Below are 20,114 nucleotides of genomic sequence, written 5' to 3'. Positions count from 1 at the left end.
CAGGGGTACTGTACAACCGATCATCCCTGCAAGCAGGAATGATGGTGGAGCACCCCTACTGGACACTGATAAGAACAGATACTACACTTCATCTTAGCCAAAAGACCGAGAAGCGATACTTTACTTATACTATACTTTATACTTTACTTAATAAGGATACTTTACTCTATTACACTTCATTCTTTTACTATACTTTACTATACTTTATGCTTTTACTTACACTATATTATACTAAACTTTATACTTTACTTATACTAGACTTTATACTTATACTATACTTTATATTTTACTTACACTATACTATACTAAACTTTATACTTTACTATACTATATTTTATACTTTTACTTTACTAAACTATACTTTATACTTTACTTATACTTAATAAGGATACTTTACTCTACTACACTTCATTCTTATACTATACTTTATGCTTTTACTTACACTATATTATACTAAACTTTATACTTTACTATACTTTATACTTATACTATGCTTTATACTTTACTTATACTTAATAAGGATACTGTACTTATAGTATACTTTACTATACTTAATGCTTTTACTTTACTAAACTATACTTCATACTTTACTTATACTTAATAAGCATACTTTACTATACTTTATACTTATACTATACTTTATATTTTACTTATGCTATACTACAGTATACTAAACTTTATACTTTACTATACTATACTTTATACTTTTACTTATACTATACTTTATACTATACTATACTAAATATTATACTATACTATACAATACTTTATATTTTACGATGCTATACTTTATACTTATACTATACTTTATATGTTATTTATACTATACATTATACTATACTTTATACTTACTATACTATACTTTATACAGTATACTTGTACCTAATCTTAAATTGTAAGCTCCCAGGATCAGGGCCCTCCTAACCCTTTTGTATTGAACTGTATTGTTGCTGTATTGTCTCCCGTTATATTGTAAAGTGCTGAGCAAACTGTTGGCGCCATAAATCCTGTATAATAATAATAATAATAATAGGCATACCTATACTTTATACCTATACTATACTTTATACGGTATTTGTAGTATGTACTCTATACTATACAATTCTATACTATACCTTATACTTTACTATACTATAGTTTATACCTATACTATACTTTATACGGTACTTGTACTATGCATTGTACTATACAATTCTATACTATAGTTTATATTTTACTATGCTATACTTTATACTTTACTCATACGTAATAAGCGTACTTTACTTATACTATACCTTATCCGTTACTATACTATACTTTATACTTTACTTATACTATACCTTATACGTTACTATACTATACTTTATACTATGCTTCCCACAACGACGAATCTTTAGAATGTGTTCCTCTATGTGTGTTGTATGGCAAGCCCCGGCATAGTAAGGTACACACCGGAACAATGGAAATATTATATTTAGGGAACAATGTAGCCACCCTGAACGCAGAGTGGGCTGAGGGTAGAGCGCCACAGATATGATATCAAAGTGCCGCCCACGCACTCCTTCCCGCTTCTCCTTTATTGTCAAACGATTTTCAAATGCCACCATCTTTCAAGTGGGGTTTGGCTGGCACCGTGCAGGAAGATTTCTCATCGTGGCGTCCAACAAATGGCGTCATTGTTCATTAGCTTTACATTGTGCCAGCTGAAAATGTCACTTAAAGGAACTCAATTACAAAAAAAAGTTTAAAGCTGAATTTCAGCCTCCCCTCCAGTCTTGCACAGTTGTACCGGCTCCTCCCCTCCAGTCTTGCACAGTTGTACCGGCTCCTCCCCTCCAGTCTTGCACAGGTGTACCGGCTCCTCCCCTCCAGTCTTGCACAGGTGTACCGGCTCCTCCCCTCCAGTCTTGCACAGGTGTACCGGCTCCTCCCCTCCAGTCTTGCACAGGTGTACCGGCTCCTCCCCTCCAGTCTTGCACAGGTGTACCGGCTCCTCCCCTCCAGTCTTGCACAGGTGTACCGGCTCCTCCCCTCCAGTCTTGCACAGGTGTACCGGCTCCTCCCCTCCAGTCTTGCACAGGTGTACCGGCTCCTCCCCTCCAGTCTTGCACAGGTGTACCGGCTCCTCCCCTCCAGTCTTGCACAGGTGTACCGGCTCCTCCCCTCCAGTCTTGCACAGGTGTACCGGCTCCTCTCCTGGACTGAAATGGCTTCCTCTGATTTCACTGCACACTGTGAGCTTCTCACAATGTGTATTAGAAGTTGCAGCAAGTCAGATAGAGCTCCGCCTCATTTCCTGGCTGGAGGGCATCCAGCATCATCTAGCTCTTTCCTCCCCAGGCTGACTGTTCACCATCTCCCTTTTCTTATCTCTTTCAATCATTGAATTTTAGGAAAATAAAGTAAAGATGATTTTTGCTGTCTTCTGTTTGCAGTGGGGGTGACAGCTGAGTGGGGAAGCTGTCCCTCCAGCCAGGATGTCCTTGGGGTAGGAAATGGGTACCTCCTGCCAGGATAGTCTGTCGATGGAGGAGGGGAAGGGGTCCCTCCTGTCAGGATGTCCTTGGGGTAGGGGAGGAGTTCCTCCTGCTATGCTAGTTTGTCCTTGGTGGAGGTGCCGGGGTACCTCCTGCCAGAATAAATTGTCCTTGGTGGAGGGGAAAGAATTCCTCCTGCCAACATAGTCTTCCCTTGGTGGAGGGGAAGAGGTTCCTCTTGCCAAGATATCCTGTCCTTGGTAGAGGTGAAGGGGTCCCTCCTGCCAGCATAATCTTCCCCTGGTGGGCGGAAAGGGTCCCACCTGCCAGCATAATCTTCCCTTGCTAGAGGGAAAGGGGTTCCTCCTGCCAGCATAATCTTCCCTTGCTAGAGGGAAAGGGGTTCCTCCTGCCAGCATAATCTTCCCTTGCTGGAGGGAAAGGAGTCCCTCCTGCCAGCATAATCTTCCCTTGCTGGAGGGAAAGGGGTTCCTCCTGCTAGCAGAATCTTCTCTTGGTGAAGGGAAAGGGGTTCCTCCTGCTAGCAGAATCTTCTCTTGGTGGAGGGAAAGGGGTTCCTCCTGCTAGCAGAATCTTCTCTTGGTGGAGGGAAAGGGGTTCCTCCTGCTAGCAGAATCTTCTCTTGGTGGAGGGAAAGGGGTTCCTTCTGCTAGCAGAATCTTCTCTTGGTGGAGGGAAAGGAGTCCCTCCTGTCAGCATAATCTTCCCTTGGTAGATGGGAAGAGGTCCCTCCTGCCAGCATAATCTTCCCTTGGTGGAGGGAAAGGGGTTCCTCCTGCCAGGATAGTCTGTCCTTGGTGGAGGTGAAGGGGTTCCTCCTGCCAGGATAATCTGTCCATAGTGGAGGGGAAGGAGTCTCTTTGGCCAGCATAGTCAGACCTTGGTGGAGGGGAAGGGGTCTTTCATGCCAGAATAATCAGTCCTTGGTGGGCATGAAGGAGTCCCTCCTGCCAGCATAATCTTCCCTTGGTGGAGGGAAAGGGGTTCCTCCTGCCAGGATAGTGTGTCCTTGGTGGAGGTGAAGGGGTTCCTCCTGCCAGTATGGTCTGTCCTTGGTGGAGGGGAAGGGATCCCTCCTGCCAGGATAGTCTGTCCTTGGTGGAGGGGAAGGGATCCCTCCTGCCAGGATAGTTGTCCTCTGTGGAGGGAAAGGGGTCCCTCCTGCCAGGATAGTTGTCCTCTGTGGAGGGAAAGGGGTCCCTCCTTCCAGGATAGTCTGTCCTTGGTGGAGGGGAAGGGGTCCCTCCTGCCAGGATAGTTGTCCTTGGTGGAGGGTCTGCAGTGCCTTCCATACATCTGTGCAGGGGGTGGAATGTGGACTATGGGAACATTCTGTGACTCTCCAGCCTGCATTTCCCCTGTAGAAGAGGAGCGGAGAGTTCCAGGGAGTTTCTCATAAAGTGACATAATCCTCTCGGCCTTCTCTGCCTCTCAGTTTAAACTGCTCCTGTAATTTATCAATAAACAGAACTCCGTGAAGGACGAGGGTAGGGAAGGGAGTTTGTTTCTCCAGCATTGGAGGCTTTCCAGAGTCTGTCACTTGGTATATAGCAGAGTGACAGGTTCTCTTTGCAGGACACCCCTCCCCCCACCCATTGACACTTACCTCCTCAACACTCATCCACCCTTCTGTTTCTTCATCAGAGCCCCAGGTCTAATCAATGTATAAATCTGACTACTCCAGGGTGGTCATTGCCCCAGGACAGCCTCAACCCCCTCCCTGTCTCATTGTACACCATAGCCTCTTTCTCAGGGAGCATCTAAATACTGTACGTGCTGGGCCAGCTCCTCTACCCCTCCCCTTATTATATAATGTAGTTGCCAGGGGAGGGGTGAAGAAGAATATTACAGAGCAGCCTTTCTCTACAGGGAGTCCCTGGAACAAAGGGCTTCCTCCAGAGGCTGCTAAGGGTTCCTTGAGAAAAGAACATTGGCAGATTGATCTCCTACCTACAATCACCTCCAATAGAAAGAGTCACTTCTACACCGACCACCAATGTAAGGGGTCACTTCTACACCGACCACCAATGTAAGGGGTCACTTCTACACTGACCACCAATGTAAGGGGTCACTTCTACACTGATCACCAATGTAAGGGGTCACTTCTACACTGACCACCAATGTAAGGGGTCACTTCTACACTGACCACCAATGTAACGGGCCACTTCTACACTGAGCACCAATGTAAGGGGTCACTTCTACACCGACCACCAATGTAAGGGGTCACTTCTACACCGACCACCAATGTAAGGGGCCACATATACACCGACCGTCAATGTAAAGAGTCACTTCTATTCCAACCACCAATGTAAGGGGTCACTTCTACACCAACCACCAATGTAAGGGGCCACATCTACACTGACCACCAATGTAACGGGCCACTTCTACACTGAGCACCAATGTAAGGGGTCACTTCCATACCGACCACCAATGTAAGGGGTCACTTCTACACCGACCACTAATGTAAGGGGCCACATATACACCGACCACCAATGTAAGGGGTCACTTCTATACTGACCACCAATGTAAAGAGTCACTTCTATTCCAACCGCCAATGTAAGGGGTCACTTCTACACCAACCACCAATGTAAGGGGTCACTTCTACACCAACCACCAATGTAAGGGGCCACATCTACACTGACCACCAATGTAAGAGGTCACTTCTACACCAACCACCAATGTAAAGGGTCACATCTACACCGACCACCAATGTAAGGGGTCACTTCTACACTGACCATCATTGTAAAGGGTCACATCTACACCGACCACCAATGTAAGGGGTCACTTCTACAGCAACCACCAATGTAAGGGGTCACTTCCATACCAACCACCAATGTAAAGAGTCACTTCTACACCAACCACCTATGTAAGGTGTCACTTCTACACCAACCACCAATGTAAGGGGTTACTTCTACACGAACCACCCATGTAAGTCTTCACATCTACACCGACCACCAATGTAAGGGTTCACTTCTACACCAACCACCAATGTAAGGGGTCACTTCCATACCGACCACCAATGTAAGGGGTCACTTCTATACTGACCACCAATGTAAGGGGTCACTTCTACACCAACCACCAATGTAAGGGGTCAATTCTATACTGAACACCGATATGAGGGATCACTTCTATGCCAACCATCAATGAAGGGATCATGTCTACCTCGACCATCAATGAAAGGGGTCACTTCTACTCCACCACTAATGTAAGGGGCCATGTCTACACTGACTGCCAATCTAAGGGGCCATTTCTTCACTGACCACCAATGTAGGGGGTCACTTCTATAATACAATTTTCTTTTCAAGTCATTATTATTATTCTGCCCAAAATGGCAAAAAAATGCTTTAGTTTTACTTTAACACCAGGCACAAAAAGTTTCATTTTATTCTTCAATAGCAACAAAAGATATAAAACCACTTTGTGAGCACCAAATGCCTTTGCAACCCTAGATATTACCTTGTAAAACTAGCAGTGACTTCATCACTGCGTTGCACATGTGCCAAGAGTAGAACTGTGAGAGGGACCCAGCAGGCCCCACCCACAGCAGGCTGCCTGCAGAAAACGAAAGGAGGAGACAAGACCAATCACCCTGCACAAGCAGAGAGAGCAGCAGTGAGCGGTCTCTATTACAGGAAGTCTCACAATGGATCACTGCACAGATGATATACACAGAAATACACAAAGCTCACAGAGATTCAAGAAGAATACATACGATGGATAGATTTAGACAATAGGGTAGACTACTAAAACTGGAGCATTTAGAATGTGATGCACCTGTGCATGGGAGCCAATCAGCTTCTAACATCACCTTTTTCAATTAAAGTGTTACTAAACCCCGGACCCTGCATTCACTATATCCGGCCTCCCCGAACCCTGCATTCACTATATCTGGTCTCCCCGGACCCTGCATTCACTATATCCGGCCTCCCCGAACCCTGCATTCACTATATCCGGCCTCCCCGAACCCTGCATTCACTATATCTGGTCTCCCCAGACCCTGCATTCACTATATCCGCTCTCCCCGGACCCTGCATTCACTATATCCGCTCTCCCCGGACCCTGCATTCACTATATCCGCTCTCCCCGGACCCTGCATTCACTATATCTGGTCTCCTCAAATCCTGCATTCACTATATCCGCTCTCCCTGGACCCTGCATTCACTATATCTGATCTCCGCAGACCCTGCATTCACTATATCCAGTCCCTCTAGCCTTGTATTCACTATATCCGCTCTCCCCAGGCCCTGCATTCATTATATCCAGTCTCCCTGGACCCTGCATTCACTATATCCGGTCTCCCCGGACCCTGCATTCACTATATCTGGTCTCCCCTGACCCTGCATTCACTATGTCCGGTCTCCTCGGACCCTGCATTCCCTATATCTGGTCTCCCCGGACCCTGCATTCACTATATCTGGTCTCCCCAGACCCTGCATTCACTATATCCGGTCTCCTCGGACCCTGCATTCACTATATCCAGTCTCCCCGGACCTTGTATTCACTATATCTGGTCTCCCTGGACCCTGCATTCATTATATCCGGTCTCCCTGGACCCTGCATTCATTATATCCAGTCTCCCCATACCCTGCATTCACTATATCTGGACTCTCCGGACCCTGCATTCACTATATCTGGACTCTCCGGACCCTGCATTCACTATATCTGCTCTCCCCGGACCCTGCATTCACTATATCCGCTCTACCCGGACCCTGCATTCACTATATCCGGTCTCCCCAGACCATGCATTCACTATATCTGGTCTCCCCGGACCCTGCATTCACTATATCTGGTCTCCCCGGACCCTGCATTTACAGTATCTGGTCTTATAGGACCCTGCATTCACTATATCTGGTCTCCCCGGACCCTGCCTTCACTATATCTGGTCTCCTAGGACCCTGCATTCACTATATCTGGTCTCCCCGGACCCTGCATTCACTATATCTGGTCTCCCCGGACCCTGCATTCACTATATCTGGACTCTCCGGACCCTGCATTCACTATATCTGGACTCTCCGGACCCTGCATTCACTATATCTGCTCTCCCCGGACCCTGCATTCACTATATCCGCTCTACCCGGACCCTGCATTCACTATATCCGGTCTCCCCAGACCATGCATTCACTATATCTGGTCTCCCCGGACCCTGCATTCACTATATCTGGTCTCCCCGGACCCTGCATTTACAGTATCTGGTCTTATAGGACCCTGCATTCACTATATCTGGTCTCCCCGGACCCTGCCTTCACTATATCTGGTCTCCTAGGACCCTGCATTCACTATATCTGGTCTCCCCGGACCCTGCATTCACTATATCTGGTCTCCCCGGACCCTGCATTCACTATATCTGGTCTCCCCGGACCCTGCATTCACTATATCCGCTCTCCCCGGACCCTGCATTCACTATATCTGGTCTCCCACAGTACACAGAACATGGAAATGCAGTTATTTTAGTAAATATAAACTGCTAAATACCTTTCTAACCAGCAGTATATAGCAGTCTTGTGACTTCTGTCAGTGTCCAGCAGAGCACTGGTTAAAGCTTGTAGGACTTTTCATTTTGCTCCTATGAGGCTGCATGACTCCTGACCCTCTGTCTGGACAGCACTGATTGTTCCAGTGCTGATCGCATGCACTCTCCCACTCTCAAAAAGAAAAAAAAAACTCTTTAACATGACACACTGAGCATGTGCAGAGTGTCTCCTAGGGCTCTGTACTATCAGCAGATGGATTTGGGACAGTAGAAGAAGGGGAGGATCAGAGAAGACAGGATCAAACAGTCTTTTACACAATGCAGAGGATTAACCCCTTAGGTTCCATAGCGAGTATAACCAGCATGCTTTACTGCATCTACAGACTGATTGTACTGTGGTGGGTTTAGTAACACTCTTTGCTTTGACAATAAAACCTGGAAGCTGATTGGTTTCTATGCAGAGCTGCACCACATTTTGCACTCTCCAGTATTAGTAAATAACCCCCGCTCATCTCGGAGTTCCCCTATAAGTGAAAGTATGTGTGCCCGGCGTTCAGCCTTCTGGTGGGGATCCCCCTATAAATGGACCCTCTGTGTCCCGTATGGGGCCGAACGTCGATTAGGCCGGGCTCTGTACAGTCGTATTGTGACCGGTGATGAAGGTCTCATTGTGCACCAGCGGCAGGGGCTCAGCGGCTTTCCTCGCGCCCATCACAGAGAACGAGGCAGATTAGCGCTTCCTTTGTATCCCACGCAGAACGCGGCTAAAAGTGAACGGCGGGGTCACCCCGGGGTCACTTGTGGTTGGAGGAAGTTTCAGTTTAGTGCCGTTACTGTATCACGCCAAGCAGCTGGCCGCTGAATTGTGCGCCCTCTCGCCCTCCCCTCACAAAGGGGTCACCCGCGAAGGACGCAGCAATTAGGAGACACAACAATATATTATATTTTTTTAGCCTTGAAACCTTTTATTTCTGCACTAAGTAATGTGGACAGTGAGAGCGTGTGAGGATCTGTGCGGAGCTGTGTGGAGCTGTGCGGAGCTGTGAGGAGCTGTGCGGACCTGTGCGGACCTGTGCAGAACTGTGCGGAGCTGTGCGGACCTGTGCGGAGCTGTGCGGACCTGTTAGGATCTGTGCCGACCTGTGCGGAGCTGTGAGGAGCTGTGTGGACCTGTGCGGACCTGTGCAGAACTGTGAGGACCTGTGCGGACCTATGCGGAGCTGTGCGGACCTGTGAGGAGCTGTGCAGACCTGTGCGGAGCTGTGAGGAGCTGTACGGACCTGTGCGGACCTGTGAGGAGCTGTACGGACCTGTGAGGATCTGTGCCGACCTGTGCGGAGCTGTGAGGATCTGTGCCGACCTGTGCGGAGCTGTGCGGACCTGTGCGGATCTGTGCCGTCCTGTGCGGAGCTGTGAGGATCTGTGCCGACCTGTGCGGAGCTGTGAGGAGCTGTGCGGACCTGTGCGGAGCTGTGCGGACCTGTGCGGACCTGTGCGGAGCTGTGAGGATCTGTGCAGACCTGTGCGGACCTGTGCAGAGCTGTGCGGACCTGTGCGGACCTGTGAGGAGCTGTACGGACCTGTGAGGATCTGTGCCGACCTGTGCGGAGCTGTGAGGACCTGTGAGGATCTGTGCGGACCTGTTCGGACCTGCGAGGAGCTGTACGGACCTGTGAGGAGCTGTACGGACCTGTGAGGAGCTGTACGGACCTGTGAGGAGCTGTACGGACCTGTGCAGAGCTGTGCGGACCTGTGGGGAGCTGTACTGACCTGTGCGGAGCTGTGCGGACCTGTGCGGACCTGTGAGGATCTGTGCCGACCTATGCGGAGCTGTGAGGAGCTGTGCCGACCTGTGCGGAGCTGTGAGGAGCTGTGCGGACCTGTGCGGAGCTGTGAGGAGCTGTGCGGACCTGTGCGGACCTGTGCGGACCTGTGTGGAGCTGTGAGGATCTGTGCCAACCTGTGCGGACCTGTGAGGAGCTGTACGGACCTGTGAGGATCTGTGCCGACCTGTGCGGAGCTGTGAGGAGCTGTGCGGACCTGTGAGGATCTGTGCGGACCTGTGCGGACCTGTGAGGAGCTGTACGGACCTGTGAGGAGCTGTACGGACCTGTGAGGAGCTGTACGGACCTGTGAGGAGCTGTACGGACCTGTGGGGAGCTGTACTGACCTGTGGGGATCTGTGAGGAGCTGACAACGGACAGGGCTAAGCCGCCTAGTAATTATTTCTGGAGACAAAGATCCTGGTCTGGATCTGCAGTAAACACCATGAAAGTAAGCACCATTAAAGGCCAACTCCAGCCCAAATGTTTTATTGTAGTCAAGTTTCTAATGCCACCTCTTCACTGGGGTGATTTCCCTTTACTTCCTGTCCAGGTGACACCAGGACAAGAAATGGGAGGAAGATGGTGTCACTAGAACAAAAAGACAGAGCGCAATAAAAACCTGACAGGTGTTGTAACCCCTTCCCACTCTAGTAATTAAAGCTGACCTCCGGTCTTCCCTTCAGTCTTGCACAGGTGTACTGACTCCTCCCCTTCAGTCTTACACAGGTGTACTGGCTCCTCCCCTTCAGTCTTGCACAGGTGTTCCGACTCCTCCCCTTCAGTCTTACACAGGTGCACCGCCTCCATCCCTTCAGTTTTGCACAGTTGTACTTACTGGCTCCTCCCCTTCAGTCTTGCACAGGTGTACCAGCTCCTCCCCTTTTGTCTTGCACAGGTTACCGGCTCCTCCCCTTCAGTCTTTCACAGGTGTACCGGCTCCTCCCCTTCAGTCTTGCACAGGTGTACCGGCTCCTCCCCTCCAGTCTTGTACAGGTGTATTGGCTCTTCCCCTTCAGTCTTGCACAGGTGTACCAGCTCCTCCCCTCCAGTCTTGCACAGGTGTACCGACTCCTCCCCTTCTGTCTTGCACAGGTGTACCGACTCCTCCCCTTCAGTCTTGCACAGGTGTACTGGCTCCTCCCCTTCAGTCTTGCACAGTTGTACCGGCTCCTCCCCTTCAGTCTTGCACAGGTGTACCAGCTCCTCCCCTCCAGTCTTGCACAGGTGTACTGACTCCTCCCCTTCAGTCTTGCACAGGTGTATCGGCTCCTCCCCTTCAGGCTTGCACAAGTGTACTGACTCCTCCCCTCCAGTCTTGCACAGTTGTACCGGCTCCTCTCCTGGACTGAAATGGCTTCCTCTGACTTCACTGCACACTGTGAGCTTCTCCCAATGTGCATTAGAAGCTGCAGCAAGTCAGACTGAGCTCCGCCTCATTTCCTGGCTGGAGGACGTCCAGCACCATCTAGCGCTTTCCTTCCCATCCTGACTGTCCCTGGCTCCGCCCCTTTCATTCATTGGATTTCAGTTCTTTCAGTTATGAAGGCTCAGCATCACATGGGGGAATGGCCACTCATGCAGACTCACATCCACCCATCAAGGCCTATTGATTGCAGACCCCAACCCTTGGCGGGTCTTTTTTTAAATTTTTCAATAACCAAACGTGTAACCAGATGACTGACTTTACCGCGTTGCCCGGAGCTTTCCTTTAACATGTATTTATTTTTAAAGGGCTAGCAACTGTGGCTCCCTTGTTTGTCCTGATAATAGATTATAGGGGTACCTAAGCTGAGATTCCCCCAAATATAAGAACTTGTTCATGTGTGTGGTGCCTTCTAAAGAGCAATCTGCACTTGAATCGCTCTTTAAAGAGCATTTGGCAGGCAGTGAGGAGGTATTGTACTGCCTCCTCACCACCTGCTTGAACCCACTTGATCTCCACACTAGCATGCCACAACCACGGGCATTACACACAGTGGCGGGGCACTTGCAGAGCGGCCCAATTCACTCGAATAAGAATTTGGTGGGTGTTATGCCTGCTGCGGCCGCGAATCAAATCATTGTGGCTCAGGGGTGGACTGACAACTCATGGGGCCCCCGGGCAATAGGGGATCATGGGGCCCCTGTGTCCTTGCCCACACTCAAAGCACACCCAAAAAAGCCTATAAAAGATACCAGGGGCATTTCATGGGGCCTCCTACTGACCCCCCCCCCCCGAGTGCTCGAATGGTCAGTCCGCCCCTGTTGTGGCCTGCACATGTGCAGTTCCTTCTGTTCCAAATCAAAATTTTTAGTTATTCGGAAATCCGGATGTATCTGAATTTCCGAATTAGAATAGTAACGAATCCGAAATAACGAAACGAAATTCAAATTTGAATCTAATTTGATTCAACTTCGAAAACAAAAAGAATTGAATAGAACATAAAGGAATTGAATAGACTTAAAAATAATAGACTACAAAAGAATAGAATAGAAAAGAACAGAATAAAAAAAATAGAATAGAATAAAATAGAAAGAATATAACTGTCTTCCAGAATTTGAATTTCGATTAAAATAAATTTGAATTCAACTAAAATAAAAAAGAATAGAACAGAATGGAATAGAAAAATCAATAGAATAAAATAGAAAGAATGTAACTGTCTTCTGAAGTTCAAATTTCAAATACATTATTATTATTATACAGGATTTATGGCGCCAACAGTTTGCTCAGCGCTGTACATTATAATGGGAGACAATACAGCAACAATACAATACACGAGGGGTTCAAGGGCCCTGATCCTGGGAGCTTACAATCTAGGAGGGAGGGGATAGTGGTACAGGAGGAAATACCTGTGGGGGATGGACTGGTGGGAAGAGCGGTGGGGATCAGCAATTAGGTGAGGGCGGGGTAGGGTTCTCTAAAGAGATGGGTTTTCAGTGTGCGCCTAAAGGTGGGGAGGGTAGGTGACACTCTGATGGATTGGGGTAGTGAGTTCCAGAGGATGGGGGAAGCCCTGGAGAAGACCTGGAGGCGGGCATGGGAGGAGGAGACCAGGGAACTGGAGAGTAGGAGGTCTTGTGAGGAGCGGAGAGTGCGTTTTGGGTGGTAGATGGATATCAGGTCGGTAGATATTCATTAAATTTGAATTCACATAGAATAGATTAAAATAGCATAGAATAGAAAAGAAAAAACAATAGAATAGAATAAAATTCAAATGAGCGGCCCCATTAACTTGAATAAGTCACATTTGGTGGGTGTTGGGCCCGCTGAAATTGTCAGTGAGTATAATTCTTGCTGCGGCTGCGAAGCACAGCATCGGGGCACGTGCAATTCTTTTTGTTCCAAATCGAAATTTGGATGAATTTTTTGTTTGGAAATTCAGATGTATCTGAATTTCTGAATTAGAATAATAATCTGAAATAACAAAACGAAATTCGGACAAAATTAAAATTTGAATAGAATAGAACATAAAAGAATTGAATACAATAGAATAAAATAGAATGCAATATAAAAGAACAGAATAGAATAGAAAAGAACAGAATAAAAAACAATAGAATAGAATAATATAGAAAGAATATAACTATCTTCCAGAATGTGAATTTCGGTTAGAATACATTTGAAATCAACTGGAGTAGAAAAAAATAGAATAGAATAAACAACAGAATAGAAAGTCTTTCGAAATTCAAATATTTATTTATTTCAGGTACTTATATAGCGCCATCAATTTACTCAGCACTTTACATATATATTGTACATTCCAGGGGCGGACTGACAACTCATGGGGCCCCCGGGCAATAAGGGATCATGGGGCCCGTGTCCTTGCCCAAACTCAAAAAGGCCTATGAAAAAAGGTACCAGGGGTATCTCATGGGGTCCCCTACTGACCCCGGGCCCTCGGGCAGTGCCCGAGTTTCCAAATGGTCAGTCCGCCCCTGGTACATTCACATCAGTCCCTAACCCTCAAGGGGTGTCCAATCTAAGGTCCCTAACTCACATTCATACATACACGGGACAATTTACACAGGAGCCAGTTCACCTACCAGCATGTCTTTGACGTGTGGGAGGAAACCAGAGTACCCGGAGGAAACCCACACAGGCACAGGGAGCACATGCAAACTCCAGGCAGGTGGTGCTGTGGTTGGGATTTGAACCAACGACCCTACTACTGCCAGGTGGAAGTGCCAACCATTTAGCCGCTGTGCTGCCCATGTCATGGTTACATTGTTACATTTTAACACACTCGAGCCAAATTAAAAAGAGTGCTTGTTGGTATTTCTGCACTGGAGGCAGGTGGGGCCATGGTGGGGATTCGAACCAACGCCCCTAGTTCTGCCAGGTGGAAGTGCTAACCACTCAGCCACTGTGCTGCCCAGAATATATTTGAATTTGCATAGAATAGATTAGAATAGCATAGAATAGAAAGGAATAGAATAGAAAAAGAAAAACCAAAAGAAAAGAATAAAATTCGAATGGCGATTCAAAGTTCCCTAATTTGATCAAATTGAATTCGAATCAAATTCGAAAATGAATAAATGAAATGAAACGAATTCCAAAAACAATTGATTTAAGTAAGGAAACGAAACTATTTATTTTGGTTCTGCGCGCGTCTATTGTGGCTGCAGCATGTGTACACCCACGGCCGCTGCCACGGCAGCCAGAGGGGGTAGCGGTTGGGGGTCTTAAAGATGCAGCTCAAGCATGGAGTTTTACTGCCCCTCAACCGTTACCCCCGGTTCACATTTATACGGCCGTGCGGGCACTAGAGCCCAGTCATTTGAATGGACTCCTGTGCCCCGTGACACGCAGGGAAGAAGTTCCTGCACTTCTTCTGAAAACGCAGCCGAGGTTCCCAGTACGGTTGCGATTTCCCAGTGCGGGCGGCGCGCCGTTAGAACTAATGGCCCCCACCCGCGGGTCCGCATTCCTCTGTGCGGGTGGTGCGGCTGCACGGATTTTCGTGCGGATCTGCAGCGGCACCACCCACACAGATGGGAACCTAGGGTTAGTGTGAATGAGCCCCAACCAGGGGCGGACTGACCATTTGGAAACTCGGGCACGTCCCGAGGGCCCGGGGTCAGTAGGGAGCCCCATGAGATGCCCCTGGTACCTTTTTCATAGGCTTTTTTGAGTTTGGGCAAGGACACAGGGGCCCCATGATCCCCTATTGCCCGGGGGCCCCATGAGTTGTCAGTCGGCCCCTGGTCCCAACAGTAAAGAATGCACCCCCTCCCCCAGCATCCTCCCATAGCTGGAATGTCAGTTGTATGAGGATTTGGCGTTTCGGGACGCACGTTTCTACCGCCGAAAATATCTGGAAATAGCAGAAATAGTTTGTGAATGAAGCAGGCAATAGAACAAACACACAACCCCAGGAAACCACAGCGCAGCGCACGCCCCGCCACCAGCCGCCCGGCAATAAATGTTCATTGTGATCCCCCCGGAGCTCCTGACTATGATTCACCATGAGGTGTCCTCTGCGTCCGATGCACAGTGCAGCCCGCGGCCCCTCCAGGAGAGCCTTCGCGGGAAGTCGTGCTTTTCATTCATTCGAGGTTCCGCTCTTCCTCCAGGAAGACGATTTTTCTTTTCTCCTTTCAGCGCTCGGCTCCGTCCAGAACTCCGTCTTACTTTATTCTCTGGACGTCCTCCAGGCCGGGCGCTTCAGATGCTCAGCCAGATACAGCTGCTCCGTGACTCAGTGACAAGCTTCAATCGGTGCCAACACTGAGCGCCTAGCACAGGGCAACCGCCTGCAAAGCATCTTCCCAGCGAGCCTGGACCAGGGGCGGACTGATCATTCAAGCACTGCCCGAGGGCTTGGGGTTAGTAGGGGGCAGGAGCGGACTGACCATTTGGAAACTCGGGCACTGCCCGAGGGCCCGGGGTCAGTAGGGGGCCCCATGAAATGCCCCTGGTACCTTTTTCATAGGCTTTTTTGAGTTTGGGCAAGGACACAGGGGCCCCATGATCCCCTATTGCCGGGGGGCCCCATGAGTTGTCAGTCCGCCCCTGGTAGGGGGCCCCATGAAATGCCCTGGTACCTTTTTTATAGGCTTTTTTGGGTGTGCTTTGAGTGTGGGCGAGGACACAGGGGCCCCATGAGTTGTCAGTCCGCCCCTGGCCTGGACTTACAGCTGAAGTTTAATCTGATAATATTTCGCCTTCTCCTGCCGCATCAACAAATAATGACATTCATTGCCATTACATTTATTATTTTTAATGTCATTGCTGGGTCTCTGTGCTTCTCTATGCAATGCAGGCAGATCATGGCTGGTGGGTGGGGCCGGAAGGGTGCTGTAGTTGGCTTCCTGAAAAAAAAAACAAACAGCACCCTTTCTCAGTACTCCTCCCAGGAGCCCTCGGCCCTGATGCAAGCAGTGGGCTGGCTCTTGGGAGGAGTTATGCAAATGAATGAAACAGTAGATACAAAAGTAGCAATATTCATTTGTATCTCACAGGTGAACAGTGTGTATCAAAATGCCTCCATGGGTGGGGGGGTGGTCTGGAGGAGTGGGTGGTCCTAGTCATGCTGTATTTGCATAGGTAACGCCCACATGTGATGCTGAGGCTCCATGATTGAAAGAACTGAAATCCAATGAATGAAAGGGGGCGGGGCCAAGGACAGTCAGGCTGGGTTCACACAAATGCGGTAGGTACATCGCATGTGATTCGCACAAGAACCGCCAGGGGCGGACTGACAACTCATGGGGTCCCTGGGCAATAGGGGATCATGGGGCCCCTGTGTCCTTGCCCAAACTCAAAAAAGCCTATGAAAAAGGTACCAGGGGCATCTCATGGGGCCCCCTACTCACCCCGGGCCTTCAATAGGGGATCATGGGGCCCCTGTGTCCTTGCCCAAACTCAAAAAAGCCTATGAAAAAGGTACCAGGGGCATCTCATGGGGCCTCCCACTGGCCTCGGGCCCTCGGGCATTGCCCGAGTTTCCAAATGGTCAGTCCGCCCCTGAGAACCGCACTGCATTCCTTTGCAAATCACATGTGATTTGTGTGTGGTGCGATTGGAGCCGCATCTGCACCAAAAACCCGCAAGACTCTTTTTTGGGTCCGCACTAGAATCAGATCGCACGTGTATTCACACCCATGTGATCTGATGCTGCACATCGCACCGCATTTTGCACACTGATTTTGGGGTGTTGTTAACTTAACATACACACCTGCAGCGGTTCCCATGAACGGGGTGCAATTCTGATGCGGTGCGGCTTATCGCATGCGATTCGCACAGGAACCGCATCTCATTTGTGTGCGGTGCGATCAGAGCCATACATTTTGTATGTCTCAAATCGCACCACACCCTCACCAAAAACGTGCAGGACCCTTTTTTGGGTCCACACTAGAATCAGATCGCGTGGGTATTCACACCTATGCGATCCGATTCTGCACATCGCACCGCGTTTTGCAGACTGATTTCGGGGTGTTAACGTAACATACACACCCGCAGCGGTTCGCATGAACGGGGTGCGATTCTGATGCGGTGCGGAATTCGCACAGAAAACACTGCAAATTCCTCACCGCATCAGTGTGAACCCAGCCTCAGGCTAGGGAAGAGAAGAGCTAGATGATGCTGGACGTCCTCCAGCTAGGAAATGAGGGGGAGCTCAGAGTTAGCCATTTCAGTCCCGGAAAGGAGCCGGTACAACTGTGCAAGACTGAGGCTCCGTTCACATTAGGCGATTTGGAATCGCAATCAGATTCACCACTATTCTTCCTGCAATTCCAAATAGAGTCACAACGCACGGCTTGCGCTTGGATGCCATTATTCTTAATAGCACCCAAAACGCAGTGCGATTTTCACGCGACAGAATCATGGCAGAACGTGTTTTTGAAAATCGCATAAAGCATGTTGCCCTACGAGGAGCTTCTTTTTGGGTGACAAATGCGCATAGGGCAGCTCACTGAAGTGAATGGGATGCCGTAGGGCTTTTTTCAGTGGGAACGCGGTTCTGGCACATTCAGCACTGAATGTATGCAGTGGCGTCCTGAGGCAGGTGTGGGGGGTGCGCGCCGCACTGGGTGACACCTACCACACGGGGTGACACCGGACCCGCTCCACGAAAAGGTAAGTTGTAAAGCAAGCCGACGATCCCCGCAGGATGGATCCGATGTGCGGATTGGGGAGCATAATGGATCGGACTCCGATCCATTATGCTCAATCCGCAGATCTGATCCATCCTGTGGGGATCGTCGGCATGCAACCTATACGGGGTGACATCGGACCCGCTCCAAGAAAAGGTGAGTTGTAAAGAAAGCCGACGATCCCCGCAGGATGGATCGGATCTGAAGATTGGGGAGCATAATGGATCGGAGTCTGATCCATTATGCTCAATCCACAGATCCGATCCATCCTGCGGGGATTGTCGGAGGGGGTGTCACCAACTGTTATCGCACCGGGTGACACCAACCCTAGGGACGCCCCTGAATGTATGTAATGGCAAGGGGTGCTGACGTGTGCTGGAGGGTCTATTGTTCCTAGTGGGGGATCTATTGTTACTGAGGGTGTCTTATGTTGCTGGAGGGATCAGTTGTTGCTGGGAGTGATCTACAGTTGAGGGAGAAGTCTATTGATGCTAGTGGCGGATCTACACGGCTCAAAAAAATGAAAGGAAGACTTTGAAAACCCATCAGATCTCAATGGGGAGGAATCTCCTGCTGGATCTCTATACTGACATGGACGGGGTGATGTGTTAAGAATGTAAGGACGCCCCATCGTTTGATGGAAATGAAAATGATCGACCTACAGAGGACTGAATTCAAAGACACCCCGAAAATTAAAGTGCAAAAATGATGCAGCAGGCGAGTCCATTGTGCTGAAATGTCATTGCAGCAACTCAGAATGGTCCTCAGTAGTCTGTATGGCCCCCACGTGCTTGTATGCATGCCTGACAACGTCGGGGGAGGCTGCTAATGAGACCACAGATGGTGTCCTGGGGGATTTCCTCCCAGATCTGGACCAGGGCATCATTGAGCTCCTGGACAGTCTGAGGTGCAACCTGGTGGCGTCGGTTGGATGGAAACATGATATCCCAGAGGTGTTCTATTGGATTTAGGTCAGGCGAGCGTGGGGGCCATTCAATGATATCAATTCCTTCATCCTCCAGGAACTGCCTATATAGTCTCACCACATGAGGCCGGGCATTGTTGTGCACCAGAAGGAACCCAGGACCCACTGCACCAAGAGGAACCCAGGACCCACTGCACCAGGAGGAACTCAGGACCCACTGCACCAGGAGGAACCCAGGACCCACTGCACCAGGAGGAACTCAGGACCCACCGCACCAGGAGGAACTCAGGACACACTGCACCAGGAGGAACTCAGGACACACTGCATCAGGAGGAACTCAGGACACACTGCACCAGGAGGAACTCAGGACCCACTGCACCAGGAGGAACCCAGGACCCACTGCACCAGGAGGAACCCAGGACCCACCGCACCAGGAGGAACCCAGGACCCACCACACCAGGAGGAACCCAGGACCCACTGCCCCAGCGTAGGGTCTGACAATGGGTCCAAGGATTTTATCCCGATACCTAATGGCAGTCAGGGTGCCGATGTCTAGCCTGTAGAGGTCTGTGTGTCCCTCCATGGATATGCCTCCCCAGACCATCACTGACCCACCACCAAAATGGTCATGCTGAACCATGTTACAGGCAGCAGAACGTTCTCCATGGCTTCTCCAGACCCTTTCACGTCTGTCACATGTGCTCAGGGTGAACCTGCTCTCATCTGTGAAAAGCACAGGGTGCCAGTGGTGGACCTGCCAATTCTGGTGTTCAATGGCCAATGCCAATCCAGCTCTATGGTGCCGGGCAGTGAGCACAGGGCCCACTAGAGGACGTCGTGCCCTCAGGCCACCCTCATGAAGTCTGTTTCTGATTGTTTGGTCAGAGACATTCCCACCAGTGGCCTGCTGGAGGTCATTTTGTAGGGCTCTGGCAGGGCTCATCCTGTTCCTCCTTGCACAAAGGAGCAGATACCGGTCCTACTGATAGGTTAAGGACCTTCTACGGCCCTGTCCAGCTCTCCTAGAGTAACTGCCTGTCTCCTGGAATCTCCTCCATGCTCTTGAGACTGTGCTGGGAGACACAGCAAACCTTCTGGCAATGACAGGTATTGATGGGCCATCCTGGAGCGGTTGGACTGCCTGTGCAACCTCTGTAGGGTCCAGGTATCTCCTCATGCTACCAGTAGTGACACTGACCCTAGCCAAATGCAAAACTAGTGAAAAACAGTCAGAAAAGATGAGTAGGGAAAAAACTATCAGTGGCTTCCACCTGTGAAACCATTCCTGTTTTGGGGGTCGTCTCCTTGTTGTCCATCTAGTACACTTGTTGTTCATTTCATTA

General features: G+C 49.4%; 1 pseudogene; it reads right to left on the bottom strand.

Annotated features, from left to right (window-relative positions):
* On the bottom strand, positions 1-117 carry LOC149439007 (U2 spliceosomal RNA; annotated as a pseudogene).
* Positions 118-20,114: the final 19,997 nt, after the last annotated feature.

Source organism: Staurois parvus, unplaced genomic scaffold (genome assembly GCF_062004578.1).
Source record: "Staurois parvus isolate SC_StPar_1 unplaced genomic scaffold, SC_StPar_1.0 ptg001167l, whole genome shotgun sequence".
Classification (NCBI taxonomy): domain Eukaryota; kingdom Metazoa; phylum Chordata; class Amphibia; order Anura; family Ranidae; genus Staurois; species Staurois parvus.
Note: the sequence above shows the minus strand (reverse complement) of the source record. Positions and strands in the feature narration are given on the sequence as shown.